Source organism: Tamandua tetradactyla, chromosome 17 (genome assembly GCF_023851605.1).
Source record: "Tamandua tetradactyla isolate mTamTet1 chromosome 17, mTamTet1.pri, whole genome shotgun sequence".
Taxonomy (NCBI): domain Eukaryota; kingdom Metazoa; phylum Chordata; class Mammalia; order Pilosa; family Myrmecophagidae; genus Tamandua; species Tamandua tetradactyla.
In genome coordinates this window covers 76,163,453-76,182,857 of record NC_135343.1, presented here as the reverse complement: position 1 = coordinate 76,182,857, position 19,405 = coordinate 76,163,453, and the positions used below count along the sequence as shown (strand labels likewise).

The following is a 19,405-nucleotide window of genomic DNA, read 5'->3' as shown; positions in this document are numbered from 1 at the left end:
TTGCTTCACCTATTTCATTCATTCTCCCATAAATTTAAGTTGCTCTGCCAGGGTTTTGGAAGCCTCTGCCTTACATGCTTGGTGTCTTTTTCCCTGATCCATCGACAGGGGATGCTGTAGAAATCATCCCTGGATCGCCAGGGGTCAATGTGTTATGCAATTTATTTGTAGCAAGAAGACGCGTCTCTGGTACAGACAGCACGTGCACTGATTTACCTTGAGTGGCCATCCTTGACCCTGAAGACGTGTCCATTGCACTTCCTTGTGCTGGGAATGAGAGAGCAGGGAAAGCTGCATCCCTGGATCATTCCCCAGAACCACCTCTGTGCCTGTAGAAACACCAGCTTCTGGGAGCAGAGTAACGGTGAAGACAGGGAAACTTCTGGAAACAAAAGTGCCGCCGGAGCACACAACAGATGGGCAACTGGGGGTTCCAGGAAGTGACGTGGGATCAGAAGCAGACAGGCTTGGGGTGGAGTGTCGGGAAGACTTTGCTTTTCATGAGGTCCCAGGGCCCCTTGCTGGAGTCACTGTTTACCTAAGGTGGGGCGGTACCAAGTGTGCACATAAAAGGAGGGGCCGGGGGAAAGAAGCAAGCAGAGGTCAGCCCTGTCAGCCCTGTCAGCCTGGCCGTTCTTCCCCAGGAGACTCCCCTGCCAGGTAAAGCGTCCCTTCAGCCAGCAATGGGGCCTGCAGGTTTGCTGCCGCAGCAGCTGTGAGGTCTGCCCTGTCCCAACCGAACTTCCTGCAGGGACACGGCGACAACTCTCCATCGGAAACACCTGCCCAGGAAACAGGTAGGACATGGAGAACAGGACTTCGGTCCAAGGCGGTAGTTCTGAACTTCCACCAGCAGGTGAATTTTCCCCGGGCGGCTTCTTAATCTATCAACAGTCTGAGTTCCACTCCCAGAGATAGGTATTCAGTGGCTCTGGAAAACATATTTCTGATGCAAATGGTCTGAGGATAAGTTTCAAGCAAATCTAGGACAAAGGATTATTTGATTTCTTAAGAGAAGATAACCTCTTCTCCTAAGAGAAGAGGAAGGCAGGAAGAAAACACCAGAAAACTCAGAGGCTCAAAGATCCCACCCCAGCCGGCCTCCTTCTGCTTCACTCACCCACTCACACTCACACACTCACCCACACTCACACTCACTCACACACACTCACACTCACCCACACTCACACACTCACACTCACACACACTCACACACACATGCATGCATTCTACTTCCTTCTCTCTCATGCTCTTCCTTGACAGGTTTTAATATGGGAACACTGACCCGTTCTTGCTTTGAAAGGGCTTTCCCCTCCAGTCCGCCCATGTGCCTTCCCCCCCTCACCGGCCGGGCCCCCCGAGGGCCTGGGTGGTAGCTTGCTTGCAAAGGAAGGCTGTCCTGGTCTCCGGAGGAGCCACTGGGTGGCCCTGAGCTCGTGATCAGGAAAGGGCGTGGCTCTCTTTGCCAAGGGAGCACAGCTGTCGCGGTGCAGTCAGAACCAGCTTCGCAGGAGAGGTGCCAGGAATGGCCAGTGTCGGGATAGACTGGGATGGCCGAGATCAGCTGCTCCGGGGAGCCAGCTGCTGGTGCTGTGCACACACCCTGCACAGTGCTCTCAGGCAGGGCTGGAGCCCCCCTCTGCCCTAGCGGGAGGCTCTTCAAAAAGCTCTGTCCGGTGTTCCAGCAATTCAAGGCTGGGCTAGAGTGTCGACACCACAGGGATAAGAAATCCCGACAATGATGTCTGGACCCGATTCCAGCTCCCCAGGTGCTGGGATTGCGTGAGAAAGCCATGCACTCCCGGCTGTGTCCTTCCCTGCATGTGGGTTCTGCCATGACCCCGCTGTCTTCTGCACCGTCTCCACCTCCACTCCTGGCTGCCTCTCTCTGAGCCTCTGTCACACTTTGATTTCCGTTTTGTGGGGTCCCTCTGTCTTCATCTTGGCATCACCCATTTTCTCTAAATGTCTCTGTCTCTCTGTCTTTGTCTTCATTAAATGAAAAGCAAGGAACGTAGCCAAGAGGAAATCCTCCGAGGATAAATTGATTAGATGTGACGTCACCTTCCAAAGAAACAAAAAAAATAAAAGTCGTAAGCCCGACACACATAGTGCTGGCCCAAGTCCTGCCTGCGTCCTACCTCTGGGAAGTCAGCCATCCTGAACGGGGGGCTGTGCCTGGGGTGTACTGTCTGAAGCAATGCTCTCGGCATGTGTCCCAACGTCCTAAGCTCCCCCTGATTTTCTTGAATTAACTAAATAGGAAGTATATCCCTTCTTCTTGGATGAAAAAGTCCATGCCCAGAAATCCAAAAACCTATCAAATCCTACAAGGTGTTTCTAGAACCCAGAACGAACATTCTGCTTTGTCCTCAGAAACAGGTGACAGTCGACTCCAGGACTCTTGAGGCCTCTCCTAGTTGAATGGCACAAGTCAAAGGACCATGGAGAGGGGAAAGGAGGAGGCTTTCACATAAAGACGTGCTTCCTTTTTCTGCATTTGTACCAAATGAACCCAAGCTTAATTCAAAGGAATAATGCATTCGTGGATTCCTATTGTATTTTCTGCCCAACAACATCACTTACAGGACACGAGAACCCACATTCTCAGTTCTAGAAGCACAGTACGTTCCAGGTGAAAAGGCATTAAAAGAGCAAGTCCAACCTTCTCTATGTTCCCAACAGGGACATTGAGGCTGGAGAAGGGACACAATTGCCCAAGGCTCACTCAACTTCTGTGGAGTAGCCAGCTAGGACCATGGGCTCCTTTTCTACCCAGGAAAACTTCCCTTCGTTGCCCCATGGAACAAGGATCCAGGAGGCCTCAGAGCGCCCTTGGGCAATGAACCCCTGAAGGCGGGGTGTCTCGATGGTGAGGGCACTAGGGAGAGGAGGACAGGGCTGCTCTGTCCACAAAAAGCAGCTTCTGCCTCTCTCATCCCAGCGCTGGTCTCCTTAGCATCGCCCTGAGGCCAAACCAGACTCCCTGGCAGGCAATGAAGAGTTCTGCTCTGCGGCTTCTCTGACACGCGTTCCAGAGATGGGTATCTCCAGCTTTCTGAATGTGAAATTGTAGGAGAAGCGGTTTTCATTTCTCTCTCCCGCATGGGCCATGGTGGATTTGAGACGGTCTCAGAGGATGAGCGACGTCAGCTTACCCTGGACCCATCTTAGCCCCAGTTAAGCAGAAAAGAGGTGTCCCTTAGCAGGGACAAAGCAGCGCCTTGCCAGGCTTGCAGGTGGGGTGGGAAGGGGCCTGTTCCAAGCATTCTCCTATTTAATTGAGACCCTTGGTTTCCCCTTTTGCTAAGTAGCCCTGCAAAGTCTTCCTCTGAGCCCCCTCTTTCTGAGAACAACCCCCACGGGTGGCTTTCAAACCACAAAGGCCTGGAAACCCAAAGAGATGATTCCAGAGTGCGGGAGTAACCCAGGGAAGACTCTGGTCTAGGGATTACGTTGGGTTTTGAAGACCTAAAATTTGTGTTCATTCTCAAGCTTACATCCCTCCCACCAACTCTCATTCAGAAATAGTCAGTGGTCCCCCAACCCGCAGCAGATTTGCATATGCACAGAATTCTCCTCTCCTTCCCCCTCCCCTCCTTTCCCTTCCTACCTCCCCTTCCCTGCTCTCCCCTCCTCTCCCCCCTTTTCCTCTCTGTCTCCTGCCACCCCTTGTACCCCTTACCCATCTCACTCCAGAACCCAGACGTGTACTGAGGTGGCATATAGCTAAGAGTGGTTTGCACAGGTTTTTTTTTTCCACCAGAGAGCAGTTAAGTGCTTTATTTTCTCAAGTCGGGTAGCTTAATTATTCTGGATGTGTTAAACAGTGTAATTAAGCGCGTACACACGAGAGTGCGGGTCCCTTCCCCCACCCTTCCTTGCTCCTTGTCAGCAGAGAGTGCCAGCCCAGCCTTCAAGCTCTGTTAGTTTTAATTTGAGTTGCAGAATTAGTAATGGGTTTTGCAGGAACACGGTTGTGGGAAGCAGATCGCTCTTCGTGCAGGGCTTGGGCACCATTTCAGATGAGTATTTGGTAAGGGGGACGCCGGCTCTTGTCGCGTTCTGCTACATCACATCAGATTTATTTCCATTGTTCTGAAAAACACCAGCCAGGAGAGAGCTGCGCGCCTCACTCCTGGGCAGTGTACGATTTGCGCTGCTTCCTGCTTCTGAGCTGATAGAAAACAAATTGCAAACAAAATCGCCATTTGTTGCTGGGATGTGACACGCGCGCCTGCAGGCAGGAGGGCCAGAGCCATCCTGGGCTCGTGTCCCTGGACCCAGGGGCCGCAGCCCTCCGTCCTCGCACCTGGACGGAAGGGACGGGGTGGTTTTGTGGAGAAAACAATGCGCCAAAGAAAAGCAGCAGAGCGGAGGGAACCCCGGCAGGCCAAAGTTGAAAGGGATCCGCCCAATCCCAGGTGTCCCCTGCGCCAGACCCCCTCCTGGACCCGTTCGGGATAGCCCATGTCCCCAGCAGCTCTTTCTTTGGGCCCACCCATCAGGTAACTCCCAGCCACACGTGGATGTTTAAATTTAAATGTAAATTAATTGAAACGAGATGAATTTAATAATTCAGCTTCCCGTGGCACTTGCCCTCAATGCTCAGTAGACACGTGTGGCCGGGCCACTGCGTGGGCGTGCACTGCGTGGGCGTGCACTGCGTGGGCGTGCAGGTAGGAAACGTGCCCGTCAGCACAGAAAGTTCTGCAGCGGTCAGTTTGATTGTAATCAGAATCACCTGTCCTCGTCTACCCCCGCCCCCCAAGCCAGCCCTTGGGCCTTCGTTCCACCCTCCGGTCACTGCCTGTGCCTTCTTCCTTTGCTTCAAACCCTTTCCACCAGCACGCGGCGGTTCACGGCTGGACGGGATGGGCAAGGGGTCGGGGGAGCAGCCTGGGCCTCGGGGCGGGGTGGAAGCTGCAGGGGCAGCCACGCCCCAGCTGCGAGACGAGGGTGGGCGCACTGCTGGCTCCCGTTAGGAGTCCGGGAGCGAACAGGGGTGGGGGGGTGGAGGGCAGGTCCGTAGCGGGGTGGGGGTGGGGGGCGGGGGTCTACCTCCTGCCGGAGGACCCCAGCCAGGGTGGGTACCTACCTGGTCGGACCTGCCAGGGCCATGGTCACGAGACCTGCCACGCGGCTTTGACTACTGCCACCCACTTTAGGAGAGTCGTTTCCTTTCACATCCACCTAGCTCTATGAGGCTGCTTTAGGAACCCACCTCCCGCCCCTTTTATAGATGAGGAGAGGAGGCCCCCAGAGGTTAAAGGAACCTGCCCAAGGTCTTTCAGGCACAAAGTGACAGCTGGCTTCAAACCGAAGTTTCAGTGTGATTTCACATGCTACTGACCCGGTTCTGTGCTTTTTTTTTTTTTTTTTTTTAACAAAAGGCAGAGCATAGTTCTTGGAACTGCAGCAATAGTTGGGGGCCAGAGACAGAGCACGGAGGATGCGGCAGTGGCAGCCTGATGGGACTGGGGCACATTAAATCCCTGCTCTATCCTGGGCCAGACTTCTTCCAGGGAGCTGGGAAACAGGACCGCAGGGGCTGGGTGTGACGGTCACTCGAGGCCCTTCAGTCTTTCTTTGCCCCAACAAACAGATCTCCAGTCCTTCCCAGGTAGTGATTTCCAGGTTCCTTGTGTCCGTAGCTGGACCGCCTTAAGTATATCTGGTGCATTTGTGCCAGTCAGAAAGTCGCTCCCTCTTCCTGGTGGATCTAACTGCATGCCAGAAAAACCGAGCTTCCAGACAGAGGGCATGCCTCCTTCCGCAGATGCCCTCAAGCTACCCAAATGTCCTCCTTTGGATATAGTTCACTGAGTCATTGTCCCTCTTAAAATGTGGCCCCTGAATGAGCGCAAGATGTCCCTGTGAGGTCAGAAGCCATGACTAGCTCTCCTCGGTGGCAGTTAAGATTGGGCCAATTTCTTTCCCTTGTGGCCTCACTTAAATCTGGAAGTCAACTAAGGCATACGAAATATTTTCAAAATGCAAATGTTAACCAAGGCGGATCTTACTATTTACTTACACAGGTAACTTTTACATGTAAAGACAAGGTCTGCGGTCTTCTTTGTTAAGTTTCATCTCCTTAGTTTTGGGGTCATTTAGAATTTTAGTTTTGCTATCTACTTAGTTCATTGTTCTTCCTTTATGTATATCATTAAAAATGATGATCATATTGAAAAGTTTCTTTATTTTCTTTTGCTTTTTTATTTTTTATTATTACTATTTTTTGAAGTGTCTTCATTTTCATTTTCAATGTCTTCATCCAGTAAAAAGGTTGGACAGAAAGAGGGTCAGTGTTTTGTGACTACTACAGTGTGATGATTCCAAGATAATCCAGAAACACTCATACATAATCTCTGGGTGAAACTATGAATTCTATGTACTACATTGTACCGTGGTTTATGAAACTATACTATACTGGACTGCTGTCCCACACAATACTAAAATTTACAACCTACCCAGTTAGTCTGGTTTCACCATCTTGCATACAGAGGAATAAAGAAAATTTTATCAAATACTTTTTAGGAATCAAGATATGTTATAACCACAGCCCTCTCTTGTTCCTCCAAACTGGAAGATATTTCAGGAGGATAAAAAAAGGAAACAGTAGGTAAAATTAAATATCTGGGGCAGCCACGGTGGCTCAGCAGGCAGCATTCTCACCTGCCATGCCAGAGACCTGGGTTTGATTCCCGGTGCTTTCCCGTGTGAAAAAAAAAAAAATCTGGTTTTAGTAAGACTTCTAGAAATAGCAGCATTATTTCCTAAGTACATTATTTCTTTCAAGTCTATCTCAGAATTTTGCTATGCATACCAGACTTCTTAAAATATTATTGCAGAGCCATAATTTTTTTTTTTTTTTTTTTTTTTTTTTTTTAGAGAGGGAGGAAAGGAAGGAAAGACAGAGAAGGAAGGAAGGAAGGGAGGGAAACATTTTTAAACATTTTCTTGTTTTTTTATTATATTTTGTTTGTTTGTTTGTTTGTTTACATGGGCTGGGGCCGGGAATCGAACCGGGGTCCTCCGGCACGGCAGGCAAGCACTCTTGCCCGCTGAGCCACCGCGGCCCGCCCCCATAATTTTTTTTGAAATCAGTGCATTTTAAGGGAATGACTGTATCAATTACAAAGAGATTCTCATTTTACAAATAGAATCAGTCACAATATTTCTTACACTGAATTCCTATGAGATACAACATTTGGATCAATTTGTAAGCATTAAACATAAGCACATTTTCATGTTACCTTTTTTTTGTATAAAGTGAAGAACATCTGTATTCATCAAAAGGAACTGCAAAGAAAGTAAGAAGATAAGCCAAAAACTGGGAGAAGATATTTGCCACACATGTCCAACAAAGAACCATATTCAGAGAATGGGTAAAGAATTCTATGGCAATGAAAAAGATAACCCAATAGACAAATGGTCATAAGATATAAATATGAATTTCAGAAGAGAGAAAAACTGGTGAATAAATATGTTGAAATATGCTCAACTTTATCAGTAATCAGGAAAACATAAATTAAGACCACAAGGAGTTGCCATTTTATTCCCACTATATGGTTAAAAATAAGAAGCCTACCAACAGCAAATGTTAGTGAGGATGTATAAAAATGGGAACTCTTTTACTTTGCTGGTGAGATTACAAACTGGCAAAACCAAATTGGAAAATAATTTGGCATATTTAGTGAGTTGAGGATGTGAATACTCTAAACCCAGAAATTCCATTTCCAGAAATATAACCTAGGGAAACCCTTTCACATGCTTACCAGGAAATGTGCTCAGAATGTTTGTAACATATTGTACATTAAAAGAAAAAAGGACAGAACCCTACATATCCATCGACGGTAGATGCATAAATATATTGTGGAATAATCACACAATAGAATATTTTACAGCAATGAAAATGAATGAAATCCGGCTACTTTTAAACTTTTAGAGAAAAAAAGCAAATTGTTGAAGATTATAAAAGTTATATAGAGTATTTAATTTTTTAAACAATTGTATTGATGTATAACTGAAATACACAATTTATACATATTTAAAGTATAAAATTTGATGAGTTTTAACATATGTATGTATACTTATGTGAAACCATCACTGACTCAAAACGAGAAATATTTCCATGAAATACACAATTTATACATATTTGAAGTATAAAAATTGATGAGTTTTGACATATGTATGTATACTTATGTGAAACCATCACTGACTCAAAACAAGAAATATTTCCATAACCTCCCAAAGTTTTCTCATAACCCTTTGAAATCCATTCTTCCCTTCACTTCCTTTCCTGAGCAACCACTGATCTGCTTTCTGTCACTCTACATTGGTTTGCATTTCTAGAATTTTTTACAAGTGGATTCATACAGGAGGGCCCCTATTTTGACTGGCTTCCTTCAATTAGCATAATTAATTTTGAATCAATAATTCACTCCTTTTCATTGCGGGGTAGTATTCCATTTTGTGAACATGCCACAATTTATTTATTTATCTTTTGATAGACTGAAGAAACTTCCTTTAGCATTTCTTCTGAAGCATATATTTTAGGGATGAATTCTCTTAGTTTTCCTTCATCTGAAAGTGTATTTATTTCACTTTTAATCATGCAAGATATAGAATTCTGGTTTGACATTTTCGTTCTTTCATCACTTTTATTCTACTGTCTTCTGGCTTGCACGGTTTCTGATAACAAATCTGCAGTCATTTCATTTATTATTCCCTTCTAGGTAATGAATCCTTTTTCTCTAGCTTCTTTCAAGTTCTTTTTTGTCTTTAATTTTCAACAGTTTGATTATGATGTATCTGTTTATTATTTTCTTGACTTCTCAAGCTTCTTGAATCCATAAATGTATGTCTGTAACCAAATTTGAAGAATTTGAGGATTGTTATTTCTTCAAATATTTTTTCTGCCCCAACAGCTTTGTCCTCTTTCTGGAACTCCAATTACACATAAGTTAGACCTTTTAATTTGGTACCATGTGTCCCTGAGGTTCTAGTCTTTTTTCCCTTTTCCATCTTAAGATTGGATACTTCTATTGCTCTATCTTCAAATTCATTGACTTTTTTTGCCTGTCATCTGCTCTTAAGCCCATCCAGTGAATTTATTTATTTCAGATATATTTTTCAATTCTAAAACTACCAGTTGGTTCTTTTTAATAGCCTCTATTTCTTTTCTGAGATTGTCTGCTTTTTCATACAGTTCAACTGTGCTTTTCTTTATCTCAAGGAACATGAGATTATAATGATATTATAACCTAAGGTTATAGTAGCAGCCTTATAATCATTGATAATTTTTTCATCTAGGTCATCTCAGAGTTGACAACTGTTGATTGTATTTTCTCTTGAGAATGGATTATATTTTCTTAGTTTCTTGTATTTTGATTAGTTTGGGATTATATCTTGGACAAAGTGAATGTTATGTTATGCAGACTTTGAATTCTGTTGTAATCCACTGGAGAATGTTGATTTTTTTAAACCAGAAAACCAACCCTGTTGAGTTCAGACAGTGAATTTTATCTTACTTTCTGTAGGGAGTGATTCAAATCTCACTGCAGTTCTTTAAGCTTTTGCTCTTCTGGTTTGTATCCCTCCTGCATACACATAGTAAAGGTGGGTTAGGTTGAGACTTAGGCAAGTTCATACACAGAATTAGGGATTCGTCTTTTCTGGTTCTTTCTCCTCCCAGGGTCTTCCTCCTCCAGTACGCCACCCAGTCTGCAGGAATTCCTTTGCTTGGTTCCTCTGGCCAAAAAGAAAACAGAGTTTCCATCAAAGTTTTAACCATCTGTATCACTTCATCAGGGGGACCCACCATCATAGTATAGGCTTACAGAACTTGAAAAGTCACCCTCATGCTAGTTTCTTCTCCCTATTTTGACTCCTTCCTCCCTACAGTTTTCCTGCTTTTGTTTGTTTTTCCTTGTTCTCAGGTAGTTGCTCTATTTTGTCCAGAGGTTATAGTTAAAGCCAGCAGGAGGGATGGGTTGTATAGGGGACTTACATTGTCATAAAGGAATTGGAATTCCTATATAATTTTTTTTAAATATTTTTATTGACAATTTTTCACACACATATATTCCACATATGGTATACAATCAGTGGCTCACAATATCATCACATAGTTGTGTATTCATCACCATGATCATTTTTAGAACATTCGCATCACTCCAGAAAAAGAAATAAAAAGAGAAAAGAAAAACCCGTACATCCCATATCCCTTAATTCTCCCACTCATTGACCACTAGTATTTCAATCTACCCAATTTATTTTACCTCTTATCTCCCCTATTATTTATTTTTTGTCCCTTTTTATTTTTTTACTACCTGTCCATACCCTGGATAAAAGGAGCATCAGATACAAGGTTTTCAAAGTCACACAGTCACATTGTAAAAGTTATATCATTATACAATCGTCTTCAAGAATCAAGGCTACTGGAACACAGCTCAATAGTTTCAGGTACTTCCTCCCAACCACTCCAATTCACCATCAACTAAAAAGGGAATATCTATATAATGCACAAGAATAACCTCCAGGATAACCTCTCAACTCTGTTCAAAATCTCCCAGCCACTGATACTTTATTTTGTCTCATTTCTCTCTTCCTCCTTTTGGTCAAGAAGGCTTTCTCAATCCCATGAGTCCTGGCTCATCCCTGGAGTTCTGTCCCGCATTGCCAGAGAGATTTATACTCCTGGGAGTCATGTCCCACCTAGGGTGGAGGGCAGTGAGTTCACCTGCCGAATTGGCTTAGAGAGAAAGGCCATATCTGAACAACAAAAAGAGGTTCTCTGGTGGTAACTTAGGCATAATTATCAGTAGGCTTAGCCTGTCCATTGCAGGAATAAATTTCATAGGGACTAACTTGAAGTTTGAGGGCTCAGTCTGTTGATTTGGCTGTTCCCATGGCTTGCAAGAATATCAGGAATTCTCTAAATGGGGAAGTTGAATATTTTCTCCTTTCTCCCCAGCCCTGCAAAGGGACTTTGTGAATACTTCTTTATTCTCTGCCCTAATTATTCCTGTATATATATAGGGGCATCACACTAACCTGGACAAGCCAACAAGATCTCACGTCCTATTCAAGATTCCACGTACTTATGCGTTCACCTAAACCGGCCATACAATTAAATTAGGAATCGTGCAACCCAAAGTATAAATTTTGCACCAAATAAACATCTCTCCTTTTGGTCTCACACATAAGCTGAGGTTTTAAAATAAGGACGAAGTCATCCTTTACCCTATATTCTCATTTACCTTAGTTCAATCCAGATCAGCTTCATTCTTATCTCTAGTCAAAATCTGATCCCTTTTTCAACTTTTTAAACAGCTCCTGTATGGGGTACTGCTGACTTTCATGGCTTCAGAGCGCTAATTCTGAGTCTCATGTGTCACATAAGCTCCCAAAGTTTCTAGGAATGACCAGATTATATGCAAACAGCTCAGTATCTCAGAATTTAGAATTAACAGTTCACCTACTGAATATATATGACTGCTGTAAGAGCTGACAATTTGGGACCCTTACAATAGGCCCCAACCTGATAATCCATCCGCTTGACTTCAATTCACCGAGTTTTTATATTACAGTTAGTCTTTGCGACTGAGGCATAATATTTGTCTTTTTGTTCCTGACATTTCATTCAACACACAGTCTTTAAGGTTCATACCCTTAGCTGCATGCCTCACAACTTCATTCCCTCTTGCGGCTGTTCAGTAGTCCATTGTGTGCATATGCCACAGTTCCCCCTTCCGTTCCTCAGTCATTGCACCTTTAGGCCACCTCCATCCATTGTGAACCGAACACTGCCTCCATAAACACCAGTGTGCAAATGTCCATTGTGTCCCCACTTCCAGTTCCTCCAGGTATATACTGAGCCACAGAGTTTCATGAGGCAACCCCACCCCTAGCCTCCAGTGGAACCATGACACTGCTCTCTGCGGGGACTGCTCCTCTCAGCTTCCCTAGATACAGTGAATAGGTGCATCTCTTTCTCCACATTTTCTCTAGCACTTGTTTCTCTCTGCTCATTTTAAAACAGTTTTATTTGGACATCATACAATCCAACCTAAGTAAATAGACATGCCTTAGCCAGCATAATTTATACGAAGACATTTCCTTTTCTTTCTCAAAGAATCCATACTCTTCCGGCATACCCCACCTTGTTGACATTTAGTTTTAGCATAATGCCTTTGTTACATTCAGTGGAAGTATATTACAATATTACTATCGACTATAGGCCCAAGCTCACAATGATTGTACTTTTTCTGTGTATCATCCCATTTTTGACACCTGGCAATGTCAACATTGATTTTGTTCTCCCTCATGCAAAAATGCTTTAAAATTTGTTCGTTTAGGGGGTGTGAGGGTAGTTCAGTGGTAGAATTCTTGCCTGTCATGCAGAAGCTCTTGGTTCAATTCCCTGCCCATGCATTTCCCAAACAAAGAAACTGACCAAACAAACAAACAAAAAATTCAGTAAGTTGTGCTGCAATAACGGGACACTCACATGAAAAAAGAATGAAATATGACCCTGCCATACAGTATGCAAAGAAAAAAGAAAGAAAAACTTTGTACATTTAATCACCATCATTGTCCACTCTAGGCATTCCTAAGTTATACCATCCGTCTTTATCCTCTATCTTTCCTTCTGGTTTCATATGTGTGCCTAGCCCTTCTCCCTCAACCATACTCACATTCAGCTTCATTAAATGTACTTCTATTATCTGTATGTGCTATTCATTTCTGAATTTTTACAGTCTTGTTGTACAATCTGTATCCCTTCAACACCAAATGCCCAATCTCTACTCAATATCTATCTCTTGGTAACCTGTATACTTAGCCTTAACTCTCAAAGTTCACTCATTAATGATAATTCATATGAGTGAGACCACACAGTATTTGTCCTTTAAATCTGGCTAATTTCACTCAGCATAATATCTTCCAGGGTCATCCACATTGTTACTTGCTTCATGACTTTAGTCTGTCTTACAGCTGTGTAATATTTCATCATATATACCACAACTTGTTTAGCCACTTGTCCGTTGATGGACATTTGGACTGTTTCCATCTCTTGGCAATAGTAAATAATGCTGCTATAAACATCAGTGTGCAAATGTCCATTTGTGTCCTTGCCCTCAGGTCCTCTGAATATATACCTAGTAATAAGATTGCTGGATCATATGGCAATTCTATACTTAGCTTCCTGAAAACCCCCAAACTGCCTTCCACAGTGGTTGCACCACTTTACATTCCCACCAACAGTGGATACGTGTGCCACTTTCTCCACATCCTCTCTGGCACTTGTGGTTTTCTGTTTGTTTATTTTTTCATATAATGGTCATTTTAATGAGTGAGAGATGATATTTCATTATGGTTTTGATTTATACTTCCCTAATAGCCAGGGAAGCTGAGCATCTTTTCATGTGCTTTTTAGCCATTTGTATTTCTTCTTCTGGAAAGTATCTGCTATGTCTTTTGATCATTTTTTAATTGGGTTGAGTTTTAGAATCTCTTTTTATATTCTGGATACTAAGCTGTTATCTGACATGTGATTTCCAAATATGGTCTCCTATTGTGTAGGCTGCCTTTTTACTTTCCTGACAAAGTTCTTTCATGCACAAAAGTGTTTAATTTTGAGGAAATTCCATCTATCCATTTCTCTTTTCATTGCTTATGCTTTGGGTGTAAGATCTAGGGAACTGCCTCTTATCACAAGATTTATAAGATATTTCCGTACATTTTCTTCTATAAGTGTTATGGTCTTAAAGTCTAATGGTTAAGTTTTTTACCCATTTTGAGTTAAGTTTTGTGTAGGATGTGAGATATGGATCCTCTTTCATTCATTTGCATATAATATCCAGTTCTCCAACACTATTTATTGAAGAGGCTACTCTGTCCTAGTGGATTGGCTTGAACACTTTATCAAAGATCAGTTGTCCATAGATGAGAGGGTCTATAGCTGAACAGTCTATTTGATTCCATTAGTCAGTACATCTACCTTTATGTCAGTACTATGCCGTTTTGACCATTGTAGCTTTGTAGTATGCTTTAAAGTCAGATAGTGTGAGAGCTCCCACTTCATTTTACCTTCTCAATATATCGTTAGCTATTCAGGGCACTCCGCCCTTCCAAATAAATTTGATTATTATTTTTTTCTATTTCTGCAAAGTAAGTTGTTGGAATTTTAATTGATATTGCACTGAATCTATAAGTCAATTTGGGTAGAATTGACATCTTAACTATATTTAGTCTTCTAATATATGAACATGGTATGCCCTTCCATTTATTTAGGTCTTCCATGATTTCATTTGGCAATTTCTTGTAATTTTCTGTGTACAGGTCTTTTGTATCCTTAGTTAAATTTATTCTTAACTATTTGATTTTTTGGTTACTGTTGTAGATGGCATTTTTTTCTTGATTTCCTCCTCAGATTGCTCATGATTAGTATATAGAAACACTACTGATTTTGGGGTGTTGATCTTGTACCCTGCCACTTTATTGTACTCATTTATTAGCTCTAGGAGCTTTGCTATATATATTTTCAGGATTTTTGACATATAGTATCATGTCATCTGCAAATTGTGAGGGCTTTACTTGTTCCTTTCCAATTTGTATGCCTTTTATTTCTTTGTCTTGTCTAATTGCTCTGGCTAGAACTTGTAGCATAATATTGAATAACAATGGTGACTGTGGACATCCTTTTCTTGTTCCTGATCTTGGAGGGAAAGCGTTTAGTCTTTTTCCATTGAGGATGATGTTAGCCATGAGTTTTTCATATATTGCCTTTATCATTTTGAGGAACTCTCCTTCTACTTTGATCTTTTGAAGTATTTTCATCAAGAAAGGAGGTTGAATTTTGTCAAATGCCTTTTCTGCATCAATTGAGATGAGCATGTGGTTTTTCTGCTTTGACTTATTAATATGGTGTATTTTAGTTTGTAAGATTCTGAAATGTGATATTGCAGAAACAGAATGGCTTTTAAAAAGGGGGGGAATTTATTGCAAGTTTGCAGTTCTAAGGCCATGAAAATGTCCAAATTAAGGCTAGGCTATAAAAATGTCCAAATTAAGGCATCCAGGGAAAGATATCTTGGTTCAGGAAGGCCAATAATATTCAGATTTCTCTTTCTACTGGAAAGGCACATGGCAACATGTATAGGCTTTCTCTCCAGGTTTCTTCAATGGCTTCCTGGGGTCATTTTCTTTCTTCGTCTACAATGATCCCTGGCTGTGAGGGCTCTGTGGGCTCTGTTAGCTCTAAAACTTTTTCCAAAATGGCTCCCTCTTGAAGACTCCAGTAAGCAATGCCATTTTGAATGGATGGAGACACATCTCCATGGAAACTATCTAATCAAAAGTTATCACCCACAATTTGCATGGGTCACATCTCCTTGGAAACAGTCAGAAAGATCCCACCCAGCAATATTGAATGAGAATAAAAGGACATGACTTTACTGGGGTGCAAATAGCTTCAAACAAGCACATGATGTATTACATTAATTGATTTTCTTTTGTTGAACCAGATTTGCATACCTGGAATAAATCTCACTTGGTCATGTTCTATAATTCTTTTAATGTGCTGCTGGATTCAATCTGTAAGTATTTTGCTGAGAATATTTGCATCTATGTTCATTAAGAATATTGGCCTTTAATTTTCTTTTCTTGTTGTATCTTTGTCTGGCTTTGGTATTAGGGTCATGTTGGCTTCATAGAATGAGTTAAGCAGTTTTCTATCGTCTTCAATTTGTTTTGAAATATTTGATCAGGATTGGTATTATTTCTTAAATGCTTGGTAGAATTCACATGTGAAGCCACCTGGTCCTGGACTTTTCTGTTTTGGGAGCTTCTTGATGACTGATTCGATCTCTTTACATGTGATTGATTTGTTGAGCTCATCTATTTCTTCTTCAATCAATGTTGGTTGTTCATGCCTTTCTAGGAAGTTATCCATTTCATCTCCATTGTCTAGTTTATTAGCATATAGTTGCTCATAGTATCATCTCATTACCTCTTTTATTTCTGTGGGGCCAGTGATAAGTCCCCTCTTCCATTTCTGATTTTATTTATTTGCATCCTCTCTCTCTCTCTGTCAGCACAGCTAAGAGTCCATCGATTTTATTGATTTTCTCAAAGAACCAACTTTTGGTTTTGTTAATTTTTTCTGTTGGTTTCATATTCTCAATTTCATCTATTTCTGCTCTAAACTCCCTTGGTTTCTTTCCTCTTGTTTGCTTTGAAGTTAGTTTGCAGTTCTTTCTCTAGTTCTCCCAGGTGAACAGTTAATTCTTCAATTTTTTCCTCTTTCTTTTTTTTTAATATAGGCATTTACAAGGCAATAAACTTCCTTCTCAGCATCACCTTTGCTGCATTCCATAAGTTTTGATATGTTGTGTTTTCATTTTCATTTGCCTCAAGATATTTACTAAGTTCTCTTGTAACTTCTTCCTTAACCCACTGGTTGTTTAAAGAGTGTGTTGTTTAACCTCCAAATATTTGTGAATTTTCTGGCCCTGCACGTTTTATTGATTTCAAAATTCATTCCATTATGACCTGAGAAAGTGTTTTGCATAATTTCAATCTTTTAAAATTTATTGAGACTTGCTTTGTGACCCAACATATGGTTTATCCTTGAGAATGATCCTTAGCTGCTGAAAAAATAAATGTGTATCCTGCTGTTGTGGGTGTAATGTTCTATAAATGTCTGTTAAATCTAGTTCATTTACTGTATTATTCAAAATCTCTGTTTCCTTATTGATCCTTTATCTAGATGCCTCGATATTCTTTCCATTGATAAGAGCAGGAAATTGAAGTCTCCAGCTATTATGATAGTGTTGTCTACTTATCCCTTCAGCGTTGTCAGTGTTTGCCTCATGTATTTTGGAGCACTCTGTCTAGGTGCATAAATATTTATGATTGTTATAGCTTCTTGTTGAATTGTTCCTATTATTAATGCATAGTGTCCTTCTTTGTCTTTTTTAATTGTTTAACATTTGAAGTCTAATTTGTGGCATATTAGTATACTACCCCTGCTCTTTTCTCTTTGCATGAAATATATTTTACCAACATTTCACTTTCAACCTATTTTTGTCCTGGGGTCTAAAGTGAGTCCCCTCTAGACAATATATGGATGGATCCTATTTTTCAATCCATTCTTCAAGTCTATGCCTTTTGTTGGGGAGTTTAATCCATTAGCATTTAATGTTATTACTGTAAAGGCTGTACTTCTACTATTTTGTTTTTATATATCATGTCTAATTTTTTCCTCTTTTTACCTTTACTGATATTCTTCATTTCTACACTCTTCTCCAGACCTCTCTGTTCTGCTTGTGGTGCTCCCTTTAGTATTTCTTGTAGAGTTGGTTTCTTAGTAAAAAATTCTCAATGACTGTTTGAAAATATTTTAATTTCCCCCTCATTTTTGAAGGACAGTTTTCTGGGTGTAGAATTCTTGGTTGGCAGTTTTTCTCTTTCAGAATCTTAAGTATATCATACCACTGCCTTCACTGAGAAATCCACATATAGTCTTATCAAGTTTCCCTTATATGTGATGGATTGCTTTTCTCTTGCTGCTTTCAAGATTCTCTCTTTGTCTTTGACATTTGACAATTTGATTAGTAAGTGTCTTGGAGTACATCTGTTTAGATCTATTCTGTTTGCAGTATGCTGCACTTCTTGGATCTGTAATTTTATGTCTATCATAAGAGATGGGAAATTTTCAGTGATAATTTCCTCCATTAGTCTTTCTGCTCCTTTTCTCTTCTGTTCTCTTTCTGGAACACCCACAACATGTATATTTGTGCACTTCATGTTGTCTCAACTCCCTGAGACTGTGCTCATGTTTTCCCATTCTTTTCTCTATATTTTCTTTTGCATGTCAGATTTCAGATGCTCTGTCCTCTAGTTCACTAATCCTTTCTTCTGCTTCTTCAAATCTACCGTTGTCAGTCACTATTGGTTTTTTTTTCTTTCATCTCTTCTGTTGTGTCTTTAGTTCCCATAAGTTCTGCAATTTGTATTTTTCAGACTTTCAAGTTTTTCTTTATGTTTAGCCAATGTCTTCTTTATATCCTCCCTCAACTTGTTTTTTGAATTTTGATAAGATTTTTCAAGTTTGTTTAAACATCCTGAATTAGTTCTTTCAACTCCTGTATCTCACTTGAAATGTTGATTTGTTCCTTTTACTGGGCCATATCTACCATTTTCCTAGAAAGACTTGTTATTTTTTTGCTGGAATCTATGTATTTGATTTCCTTAATTAGTTTATTCTGGAGGATGTTTTCACTCTTTTACCTAGGGTTTTTGTTTTGTTTTGTTTTGTTGCATGGCCTTGTTCTCTATCTGTTCTTTAACATTCAGTTCAACTTATTCCAGACCTCTAGCATAGATTCTGTTTAACTCATCAGAATTTTTCAGTCTTTGTTTTTCTGTTTCTTTCCCTGCCTATATGGAGCCCCTTTTTTTGAGAAGGGTCTCCTCAGATGTTATCAGCCCTAGTCAGATTTTCCAAGACCAGACAGGCCCATGTTTCAGGAGGAGAGAGTAGCCAGCATCAGTTTTCCCTGAGGGTGAGACCCAGCAGGTTGTCAGACTTTCCTATGAAGCTTCTAGACTTTGTGCTTTTCCTATCTCATTTAGCATGTGGTGCTCATCAGCCCATAACCCCCTACTAACCTAAAATGAAGTGGTGCCTTTAATTTCAACAGCCTCGCCCTGCAGGTGGTATGGTTGAGACAGAGGCTGAGGTAGTAGCTGGACTTTGATTGCTTCTGTTTTCCAGCCCCTGTGGCATGAGTTCCCTGAAGGAGGGCCTCCACTTGGGTTGGACTCCACCCCCTTTTCTTGGAAAATATATGCCATTTAGGGAGTTAACCCCTTTCACCTGACTAGTTACTTTGTCTCACAGACATTCCTCAGTTCTGACCTTCCTTACCAGGGGCAGTGCTGAAGCCTGAGAGTTCTATCTATTGAGCAGTTAAGAAGTAAAAAAAAGCAAAATCCCTTTACAGAGTGGGACCCCTGCTCCCTGTGTTTGCCAGTCAAGAGTGAGTTGGTACATGACTCTATGTATCCCCAGGCTTTGTGTGACCCCTTTTCTTGGGGACCAGCCTTTTTTTGTGCTGTCCAACTCAAAAAGCCTCTGTTTTTTTTTTGTTTAATTTTCATCAGTCCCATCCCTTGTCTGCTGGTTTGAAAACTCTGGATTCCTATGGTGCTTACTCCAGGTTTATCTGTGCTAGGGGCTTGTTTTCAGGAGTCAGAATTTGTTAATTAATTCTGCAATTGGAGCTCGGTTGAGCTAAGTCCTTGCTACTAGTAAAGTCTGTTTCTTTTTCCCTCACGGAACCAGCCTGCCATGCCTGGGGGGAAGGGCACCAGCCTCCACAGCTTGGGAGACTTA

The 19,405-nt window shown here is 41.6% G+C and overlaps 1 protein-coding gene across 1 annotated transcript in view; it reads left to right on the top strand.

Moving 5' to 3' along the window:
* The first annotated feature begins 492 nt into the window (after positions 1-492).
* Positions 493-19,405, top strand: part of CAPN13 (calpain 13) — a 90,848-nt gene continuing 71,935 nt past the window's right edge. Inside the window, exon 1 of the mRNA XM_077134746.1 lies at positions 493-797. The gene's annotated coding sequence lies outside the window, so the exon portion shown is untranslated. The remainder of the gene's footprint in view (positions 798-19,405) is intronic.